Source organism: Pseudopipra pipra, chromosome 13 (genome assembly GCF_036250125.1).
Source record: "Pseudopipra pipra isolate bDixPip1 chromosome 13, bDixPip1.hap1, whole genome shotgun sequence".
Classification (NCBI taxonomy): Eukaryota; Metazoa; Chordata; class Aves; order Passeriformes; family Pipridae; genus Pseudopipra; species Pseudopipra pipra.
The window spans coordinates 954,671-965,473 of record NC_087561.1 but is presented as its reverse complement, the minus strand read 5'-3'; the positions used below and the strand labels follow the sequence as shown (position 1 = coordinate 965,473).

Genomic DNA, 10,803 nt, shown 5'->3' with positions numbered 1-10,803 from the left:
GGAACAGTGTGGTTGGGGTGGTCTCTTCCTCCCCTGGATTTATCCAGGTCCCATCTGGGCTGCACCCATGAAGAGCACCAAGTTGGATGGGACATACATGTAAGGCTGTGACCCCGGCTCTCTGTGGGCACAGGGGGTGTGTTTCAGACCCAGAATATTGGTAGGAGACCCTAGGAATTTCGGAATATCCATGCCAGTGGAAGCAGCTTGAAAGTCCCCCAAAAGGAGATGAAACACTCAAGCACAGCTGGAGGAACCGTTTAAAACTTCTGAGTTAATACTGACAGAAAATTGTTTACAGTGTTCTCTCAGCTTCACCATTTCTGTCTCAAATATTCCAAAGCTCCTCTGCACACACACTGGGAAATGGCTCCAACTGCTGAGTGGCAGTTTTTCCCTTGTACAACCTAGGATTGCTTAAAACTGCCACAGGTCTGATCCACAAACTTCTGACATCTTTAAATTATCTTGCATTAGGCTTGATGGTCTCATGGATTTAAGGAATGGTCACCACTAAACCATGACCTCAAGTGCCACATCCACATGATTTTTGAATACTTCTAGGGATGGTGACTCCATTCCAGGCTGGTCATTATTCCTCCCCTGTCCCCATCCAAGAACGAGTCCCCAGTCCCTCTGCAGAGTAACAAGTAATTTCTGCCCTGTGAGTCTTTCTAATAATCACCAGGAATGCAATTGCTGCCCCATCACTTTGGACACATCCCAGGGCAGGCTCCAGCAGCTCCCCTGGCCACCAGAAGCTGTGGGCTCTTCCTGATGGTGAAGATGCTGCTGCAGCAGCTCAGAGGGAGAATTAGGCTCCATCAGGCACTGCTGACATTTAGCATCAACCCCCCTCCTATCTTCTGCCTGAATTTCCTTGCTCGCCTTTCAAAGCGAGAAATAAATGGTGCATTAGAGAGAAAGAGAGAGATGAGCCTTATTAGCTGTTTACGGAAGAAATTAAAATTGTTCATTAGTAACCACGGCAGCGACAGTTCCTCCCCTCCCTGGCAGAGCCCCGATGGTTCCACAGGGACCACTCGCCTCGTATTTATCTGGGCTGGCACCTGCCCGGCGCCTCCCTGCCCTTCTGCAGATGGGCACTGGGGGACTGCGGGGAAATGTCACCGCTCCCCTCCCTCCCCCGCCGGAGTCGCGCAGCCTGCTCGGCATCACCGCCGGCAGCTCGGGGCGTTCCGCCGGGCCACGGAGCGGGGGGGCCCGGGGTGCTTTGGGGGAGAGGACGGAGCGGCAGGGAGGGGACCCGCTGCCACCCCGGGCTGTCCCGCTCCAGCCGGAGCAGTCCCTGGGCTCGGGGCGGTGCAGGGGTGTCTCTTCTCCTCCAGCTGCTGTCACCTCCTGGGCGGGCAGTTGTTCCCACGCCGTCATTTTGTGCCGACAATTGTTCTGGCAGCAGGGCTCGTTAGGAGCTGTTTGGGGCCGCGTGGCTGAGCCAGCGCTGCCCGTGCCAGCCGGGCGCTGTGTGGCACAGTGGCCAGCCTGGGCTCCTCCTCCTGCCTCTCCTTCTCCTCCGGGCATCACTCCACGCCCTTCCTGCCGTGCCCACCGTGCCTGACCACGGCGGGGCCGGGGCCGGGGCAGCCCCGCGGGGCCGCGCCGGTGGCACCGGGGCAGCGGGAGGAAGCGGGGCCGGGAGCACTTCAAAGGCTCTGTATCTCCTCACGCAACTGCCATAAAAAACAATCCAGGTTTCCGCTCCCGGGTCCCACGTTGCCCTCGCAAGGGACATCTCTCAGGGCAAACGGATAAATCTTTCATCTCCTCGGTCTGGGTTTTATTAAATGCCTCGCACGTACATGTAAAATGCAGAATGCTGATAAATACGGGCTGGTCACGGGACAGGCAGACGGAGATTAACTTGCTGTGCTGACTGGAAGGTGGTTCTTCCCATGAAGATGGAGAGCTCTGAGATGTGCTGATACCAAAAGGCTCATCCCTATGGCACAACCTGGGAAAGCGCCGAGCTGCCGTCCAGAAAGGTGCCTGCTCCTCTCACACTCTCCTGACTCCAGGATCGGTGCAGCAGAAGCTTTGCAAAGCTCAGGATCATGGAAGGGGTGTCTGACCCCGGTGCAGAGAGCAGGGGCTCCCCCCCGGAGCGGACACAGCCCAGGTAAGGGGAGGTACAAGGGCTCTGCATCACCCGGCCCACGGCACCCACCCAAGGTGGGCTTCAGCAACAGCCCTGTTCCCATCACCCCCCGGCCCCCTGAACGGATATTCCTGGAGGATCCCTGCAGATATAGAGAGGGTGTGGGTGAAAATCATGTCTCCTCACACAAAAACCAGGCATAGCCTTTGTCACTGTCAAACCTGAGAGGGAACCAGGCACTTGGGGAACAAAAGACTCACTGCTCAGAGGGAATGTGTCTATTGTTTAGTTTCCCGTGAGCTCTTTGGGGAATTTCAAGTCCCAGTGGAAGGGCTGAATGAACTTGTTTAATCAACAGCAGCACAGGCTGGGCAGAAACAGGCTCCAGAGAGTGTTCAGATCTCTAAAACTGAGCATCACAAAGAAAGCAATAGCCTGTTCTCTATATCTGGGGTGGAGGAAGAGAGGAAGTCATGGGACAAAGCTGTAGTAAAAAAAATGTAGTGGGTTCACAAGGAGCAAGGGTTTCTCCAGACTGGGAAGCTGACTCCATGCATGGAGGCTCCAGCCAGAAGATCTCCTGGAGCAGTTTGGACAGCTCTGGAGGGCTGAGATGCAAACGGCCCATCCTGCCTGCATGCCTGAGGACAGACCCAGCAAACAGAAACCAGTTGGCCCAAGACATGAGATAAAATAAAATTAGGAACAAGAAGCCCAAGAATGAACTTCAAATGCCCTTTGGGGTAGCCAAGCACTCGGGGCTTTTCTAATCAGTAACCTCCCATTCCCCGGCCACTGCAACAAGCGCTGCTAAGCAGACAGATTTTCCATTAAGCCTGGAAGAAATGGCAAACTGCCTTAATGAATGTCAGAGTTAATACCCCGTTTGTTATAGGCTGTGACTGCAATGTGATGGGTTTATAAACCCGGCCCTTCATTACCGTTATCAATATTATTCTGAGTTGATTCCCGTCTGCAGGCCAGATCCAAATCCGTGTGGAGAGCCCTTGGCTGCGGCTGCTTTACATGGGAGCTGGCTGCCCGAGGATCTGCCAGCCATCCTGCACCAGTGCATTGTAAAACCAGTAAAAAAGATAATAAAATAAAATAGCTGAGGCAGGTTGAGAGCATAACGTGTGTGTCTGAGCGAGTGCTTAGTGCGAAGCATCAGTGGAGAGGCCGGGGCTCTGATTGAAACCAGACTCAGGAAAGAAGGGCTGTAAACGTTTTTTCACTGCCTGTCCTAAGAAATTTATGTCTCACCCACTCCATCATATCATTCAGGGCTGCCTTTTTTTTGCAGCTGTCTTCAGAGACCATCCGCTGAGCCCCCTTATGAAGTCCACTCCATGATGTCACCCGGAACCATAACTCACTCACCTCCCGGCGCTGGCTCTGCACAGAGGTGCCCCATAAATAACAGCCCAGGCTGGGGGGATGCCTGTGAGCAGCCCTGCTCAAGGAAAACCTTCCTGACATCGGAAGGGAAGAAAGAGGAATATGCACATGAGGTGGGGGGACCCAAAGTGGGGTTTGATGAACGAAAACCACAACTGCACAAAGCAAATGGGACAGAAAAACCACTGATGTTGTTTCCAGCAGAACCTGCTCAGGAGAGTTCAAGCTGAGCCCCAGCTGCCTGGACATCCATTAAACCCACCAGGGCTCGCTGCCTCCTCCAAGAAATCAGAACCCTGTGCCGAGCACTCGGGCTCCTGGTCCCCCAGCCAGAGGCTGTTTGCTGCCTGTGATTAGAAGGACTCAGCAAATGGGATGGGTTTGTCCTTCAGTATCACCCAATTGGTCCTGACGAAAATTCACTCTGACTTTGGGGGGTTTTTTGGGGCCCACATCCTGGTCAAGTGGCTGCTCACCCATCGGATTCTCGAGAGCAGGTGTCCACATCAGAGAGCTCAAGGCCCCAGTGAGGGCGCGCATCCCCACGGCTGGGAGCCCGCCCTAATTGTTTCATTCTGTCTGATAACATGTGGTTTTGCCATATTTATAATCCAGCGCTATTAAAAGGGGAAAAAAGAGATCAACTCAAAATCCCTCCACTGCAGTTGGCTCTAATTGTCCCTGTCCCACCACTTCCCCCTTTCCCAGTCCTGCTTGTGGGCTGTTTTGGCAGCAGCGCCAAAGCCGGAATGAGCTGTTGAGATGCAGTTTATCCTTTGGTGGGATGGCCTCGCTGGGGAGCACTGAGTGCTCTCCGTTTGCCTGGGAAGCCTGGACTGCATCTGCTCGGGAGCAGAGCCTGAGGAGGAGCTGCTCCTGTGCCACCTCCCCGGCACATCTTCCCTGCTGTGTGGAGCCACAGCAAAGGGGTGTCATGAATTCCCACCCTCGGGAATTCCATCGGTCGATGGAACCCTGGAGTCAACTGGGCTGGTTCTGGCACCTGGAAAATGCACAAGCTGAGAAGAAAGGGATGTTCTCACATCTCCTGTGTTTCTTCTCTTCCACTCGTGGATTGGCAGGGGTTGGATCTGTGGTCCCAGGACACTTGTTGAACCACTAAGTCCCCTCCCTGTGATGACTGTTGCCAGGAAAATAAACAAACAGAAAGACTCCAGCAGCATCTGCAGGACATTCCCTGTCCTGAGCCACACACAGGCAGAATAAATCCAGCTTTGGAGGGCAGGAGCAGATCCTGCTCTACAGTGTGGGCGATGCTCCCGGTGCCTGGAGCTATGCCACATATACAGTCTGTCCCACAAAAATGCCCTCAGGGACTAGGAATGCTGGTCAGCCATTCCCCAGTGGCTGGGCATCTGGCAGTGTATGGGATTTGGTGTCTTCTTTCCTTTCTTTCCTCCCAAACCGAGCCAAAAGCCCACCATGGCAGGACTATCTGAGAGCTGAAGTGTGCTCAGGGTGGCTGCACTTGTCCATGGGATTTTCAAGGCAGCTGATGCATGGACATTTCTCCGATGCCAAAAGATAATATCTGTGGAAAGGGCTCTCCCGTGTGTCCCCAAACCCCCACAGCTTTTTCAGGCTTCTCTTTCTCCTTTTTTTTCTCTTCCAAATAGCACTAAAACCCTCGAAAGCACTTCAGCAAAGCTTCCCTGTTATCAGTGGGATGGAGAGGAGGGCCGTTGCCATGGCACCACAGCATCCCCCTCCTTCACAGCCGGCTCCTGGGGGGCTTCACCTCTCGGTACCTGGGCAAGGGCACTGGAACCCCCACCAGGAAGGGCCCTCCCAGGATCCCTGGGGGTTGAACCACCAAGAATTCCAACAGCCTCTCTCTCCAGGTGCGTCTCACCGGTCCTTGCCAGCCCCGTTGCAGCTGCTACTCGGTGATGACAAGCCACTGGCAGCATTTCTGTTCCCTTCCTGTGGCATGTGAGGGGTCCCCAGGGAGGAGCACGGGGCCGGGGTGTGAGTGTTACCCCCCAGCCCTCGCCCTGTCCCCTTCATCCCACTCCCATCCCTCGCTGCATCCCTCCCGTGCATCCCAGCTACTCTCGCCGTGGCTGCCTCCCGTGCTGGGACAATGACTCCGACGCTGCCGCGGCGTTTCGGATCCCGTCTGCGGCACCTCTGGGGTGTCTTGCTCACGCCGCTGGGAGGGCTTTCCAGCACGGATCGGCCGCTCCTTCCCCCCGTGGCACATTGGAGACAATGGGATTTAAAAAACGGTAACAACAGGGAGGGAAGTGGCTCGTGTTTAACCTTTTGCAGGCGGCAGGATGAGCCAGGGCTGGTGTTGTCAGGGGGACCGGAGCAGCGCTGCTTCCATGCCCGTGCCGGCTGCCGGCCGGAGCTGTCAGCTCCCATTACGGCCCTGAATGGAGCCGGCCGTCCTCCGGCACAAGGAGCCTTTATTCCTTTGGATGGGAACCAGAAGAAGTGGGAGAATGAGGCGCTGCGTGGGCTCGGATCCCCCAGCTGTGATGTTTCAGTGTCTGATTTTACAGGCAACCAGCGAGGGGGGCAGGGACCCCCGGATTGGAACTGTTCTTCCTCCCTCGCGGCTGCTTTTGGGGATAGGAGCGATGGAGACTTTGTCACCTGGTCCCTGCCGGTGCATGACTCACTGCTCAGGAATCAGAGCATGTAATGGTCCGGTCTGCATGCAGCCATTCTGGGATCTGAGTGTCGGTGATGGATCCGTCCCTCCGTCCCGCCCGGCTGGGACAGCAGGATGTGATACCTGCGCTCCGAGTGCCGGGGGTGCTGAGCACACCACGGGCTGCCTTTGGCAGGGCTCGGAGTGGGGCTCGTTTTATAGGGCTCGTGCTATCGGTTGTCGAGGAGTTCGTGCCTGACGTCGGGAAAACGCTTCCTGGCAGCTGTGCCGCAGTTCGGAGTTCGCAGCCTGAGCGGGGGGGACCCGTGGCCGGGGACTGTCCCCATCTGGGGCAGGCGGGAGAAGAGCTGCCTGTGGATGCTCCCTGCTGGAACACGCTGGGGAGCCACGTGTGAGCACGAAATCCTGCAAGTAGCAGGATATTGTCAGATCAAAATGCCTTCGGGGGATCTTCGGCTGACCAAGGAGTGACAGAAAACTCTTCCCAAGCTATGCTTTAATTTTTCTCTTTCTGGAGAATTTTGGAAACATCTGTGCCTGCCTCTCATATTACTCTTATTTTGGTGTCATCTTTGACTGCTAATCCATAGGAGGAATTGTGGTTCCCTTTCCCTCACCCACAGAATAAACTGAGTATCCATGTCACTACCTTCCCAGGAGTTCACACTTGATTTCCTTCTGAACTCCTGGATAAATACCATCCAGTCCTGGGGATTTACCACACTTTCTCCAGTTGCTCCCTGATTTCCTCCTTGGAGACTCTGCTCCCCATTAGGGTCATATTCTGATTTCCGAAGCACAACGCTTTTGAAATGGAAATGTTTCCCCTCATTGTCTTCCACAGCAAAGATCAAGAGGAAAAACACACTCCTCCTGGTTTTCCACCTCTGTAATTGTCCTCCTCTCCCCAGTGACCAAACATGTGCCACAATCCCACACGCCACAGTCACACACAGCATCTCACATGTGAAGTCCTTCAACACATTCCAGGCTTGTTCTGGCACCTCTTGGTGTGTTCTTGGACATCATCCCTTCCACCGTGGCTTTCTGATCCACAAAAAAGTTGCTTTCCAATCCATGAAGAACTTTTCCATCCTATTTTAAAGGGGGATTTTACATACCTGCAGTTAGCACAAACTCTATGCCCATGTCCAGAATGGATTCTTCCTCTTTTTCCCCTTAAGCCTGGCTCACCTACCTGCACAGGCCGGGTGGGGGGCTGTAGGGGCCCCATCCCCACGTCAGCTGTCGGAGGGTGGACGGTCACATCCAACCCTCGAGGCCAGAACAGTCTCCAGGAGGTTGTCACATCTCTCTTGCTCACAGAGCCATGTCAGGGGAGGGGGGTGTTGCCTGAGATGCTCAGCACCCCCAGCACTGTTGGGTTGGACCCGGGCCAGGTGCCTCAGCCTCCAGCCCTTCATCTGCAGCTCGGCTCCCGTCTCGTGCCGGGTCCGTGCCAGCAGAACACCACGGAATGCCATTTCCTGATGTTCTGCTTGTTAACAGTTGCCCACAAAGATTTCAAAGTCTCAGATGTGTGTCCAATCTGTTGGCTTTGGTAGAGTGATCAGAAGGGACCCAAAGGACTTGTGACTATCTTGAAATGTTATTAGAAGTTTGCCCGAATCGCTGATATTTTGGAACAATAACCTTCCCGAAGACTTCAAGCCATTCCTTCACAAATTGGATTTAAAGTAAAATTAAAATGTGATGGATAGAATGTTTTATATGCTGGGGGGAGGATTTCTGCTGGAGCTCAGCGAGCAGTGGGTGTGGTAGAAAATGTAGAAAATTATTTTAGCTGCAGCTTGTTTTTCTCTGTGCCCTTTTCCCCAATCTCTCCGTAACATTTGATCCTTTAGACAAACTTTCAAATCCATAATGTTCGAATGGGTTTAAAATCAGGAGGAAAGAGTTTGTTCATCCCAAGGAATCACTGAAATGTATTAATAGGAGCTACTTGTCTTGTGCTGGGAATCCCAAGTAACACTGAGAAACAACTGTAGCCAAAAGAAAATAAGAATTATCAGGTGGAGTGCTGCACTTTGACACACCTGGCTTGAAATCTCATCCCAGGGCAGCTTCTGCCCAAGGACACTCTCCAGCTCTTGTCCCTGGCACAGCCCATAACCAGTGTTCCCCAGCAGGAGATGATCCCAGGGACTCACTGGCTGTTGCCTCTTATAAGCAATGAAACAGGGAGAAAACTGGTGGCACCGAATTGGCACAAAACATCGAGAGTGTCTGATAATTCTTCAGGTGAAAGCCCAGCTGGGCTCAGCAGCTTTCCCAGATCCATTTCCCTGATTTACAGTCGTCATTGTCCTGTGACACCTCCACTGCTGCCTCCTCCCCCGTGCTGGAGGTTTCACCCTGTAGTCACCGGAGCCTCAAGACACCCCTGCCTCCACATTCCCACCCAGTGAGGTCTCCAGGCCCTGCTGGTGGGAACTGGGAAGAGACAGGGGGTGACTCCCTCTGGTGACCCCCATGCTCTCACTGCTCGCCCGCTCAGCTGTGTCAGAGGCAGCACTTGGCTGCACTGGGAAAGGTCTCTACTCACTCTCCTCAACTGTGTTTTAGTGGAAAATAAGGAAAATCCATGCAGGACAAGAGTTCATTGCGTTGGGTGCCTTCCAGGTGTCCTTCTCAGTACGAAGGAAATGGTGACAAACACAGAGCTAAGGAGGCACCCGAGGAGCAGTTAGGGAGGAACGGCTGGTTCATCCACACTTTTCCCAGATAATGGGGGTCCTGGTCACCTACATTTTCACTTTTCCTGGATAATGGAGGTTGCTCCTTTACAGAGGATGTGGAGCACTCCCAACTCCTGCAATGGATCCTGAGGATCTTGTTCCTCCCCAGCTCTGAGGGTGTTTGTTGAGTGCTGGAAGCGATCCTCTCCTCTGGATCCTCCCCTCTGGATCCTCTCCTCTGGATCCTCACCTCTGGATCCTCACCTCTGGATCCTCCCCTCTGGATCCTCACCTCTGGATGGCAGTGCCAGGTCACAGCAAGGACAAGGTACAGAGGTGCCACCTTGCCCTGCACACCCCGTGCTGTGACTGCTCTCAACACTTACTCCCTGCAGGTTTTCCACATCTACTTTCTGGATTGTTTGCCAGCCAGCTTGAGGGAAGGATGCTTGGCAAGTCCTGTCCGTTCGGGAGAGCCTTCCCGAAAAAGAAGTAAAAGAGGTGGGAACACCCAGGAGCACTAAGGGAATATTTATATATTGTTCATTAAGATACCTGAGCCCAGACACGGTTTGTGAGCCCCAAGCTGAGCCAGCTGTGGGGGCAGAACAGTGGGAGCCAAGAAAACCCCTCCCCAGCAAGGTCCTGGTGCACAGCTTGCCAAAATAATGTCACTTTACGGGCCTTCGAGGTGACTCCAGGAGAAAGTGCTGGCTGTGGAGGTCCCTGCCAGGGCCACTCCTGCTGCCTGTGGCCCCACAGCTGCAGGGTTTTAGGCAGAGGGGGAGATAATCAAGCCCTTCATCAAAACACAAATTTGGATGAACATAATTATAAAATGAAATTAATTTCATATTTAAAAGTCAGAGGTTTTCTCTTGAAGGAAATATTGAAATGTCTTAGTTCAGTCTGGTTTGGTTTTTTTTTTTCCTTTAGGGGCAAGGGAGGTAAAATAAAGAAACAAATACACAAATAGGTGGAACATGCCAGGTTTTTGTTGGGGTTTTTTTGTTGTTGGTTTGTTTTTTTTCAAATCCAGATTTTGCACCGCTCCTACACTGCAGATGGATGTATTTGGCCAACCCTAACTTCCACAATATCCGTTTCTAAGCTGTGGCCAAGCCTCTAAAACAGCACCTACCTGCTGCCTGGTTAATGCCAGGGAAGCAGCAAACATGATGCTCCTGGCCATTGGGAAAGCAAGAAAAAAGCCTGGAAACACAGAGCTTCCAACCCAGCTCATCTCCCCATCGGTGCCCTTTGAGCATCTTTTGTGTTCTCAGTGTTTGCCGTGTCTGAACACAGCCCCAGCCCCGCTCTGTGCTGCCGCTGCACTTTGTCTGGTTGATATTTCTGCAGGGCTGCTTTTCCATTGTTATTCACTCCTGGCCAAGAGGCAGAATGCATTAAAGCCATCGGGGTGCCAGTGACATTTTAGTCTCTTGGAGTAATTCTTCTCTGAATCGGTTCACATTGGCTCCCTTCTCATTCAGTTTGGCCACTGTGTGGACGTGCCCGGGGGCAGAGGGGGAAGGTGAGGCTCTGGCTGGACTCAGCTAGTGGCTGCACTGCCCTGAGCTCTGCTCTGAGAGCACCTTGGATGGGGAACAAGTCAACAGTGCTCACATGGGGGTTTGCAGGGACGTGGGAAAAGCCGGCTCTGGGGAGGGCTGTCGGAGGGGTCTCACTCACCCCCAGATCCAAGCAGCCCCCACTGTCCTTCCAGCCCCCGGGGACCAGCTGTTCCCACCCCAGCAGGGTCCCCACACAGCCCCAGTGACTCGGTGCCCGGCAGGCAGGAGGGTGGGGTGGCTGCAGAGGTCACACCTGGGGCAGTGCTGGTGGGGGTGGCCATGGCTGGAGGTGCAGAGAGGGGATGGGGTTGCTGCACTCCCCAGAGGACGAGGAGATGTCCTGCCCCAGCTCTCCAGCACAGAGCTGATGGCAGC

General features: G+C 53.9%; 1 long non-coding RNA gene across 1 annotated transcript; it reads left to right on the top strand.

Annotated features, from left to right (window-relative positions):
• Positions 1–5,219: 5,219 nt before the first annotated feature.
• LOC135421250 (uncharacterized) lies at positions 5,220–10,284 on the top strand. Its single transcript, XR_010433939.1, has 2 exons — positions 5,220–5,376; positions 9,250–10,284. It is a non-coding gene; the product is annotated as an uncharacterized LOC135421250 (long non-coding RNA).
• The last annotated feature ends 519 nt before the right edge of the window (positions 10,285–10,803 follow it).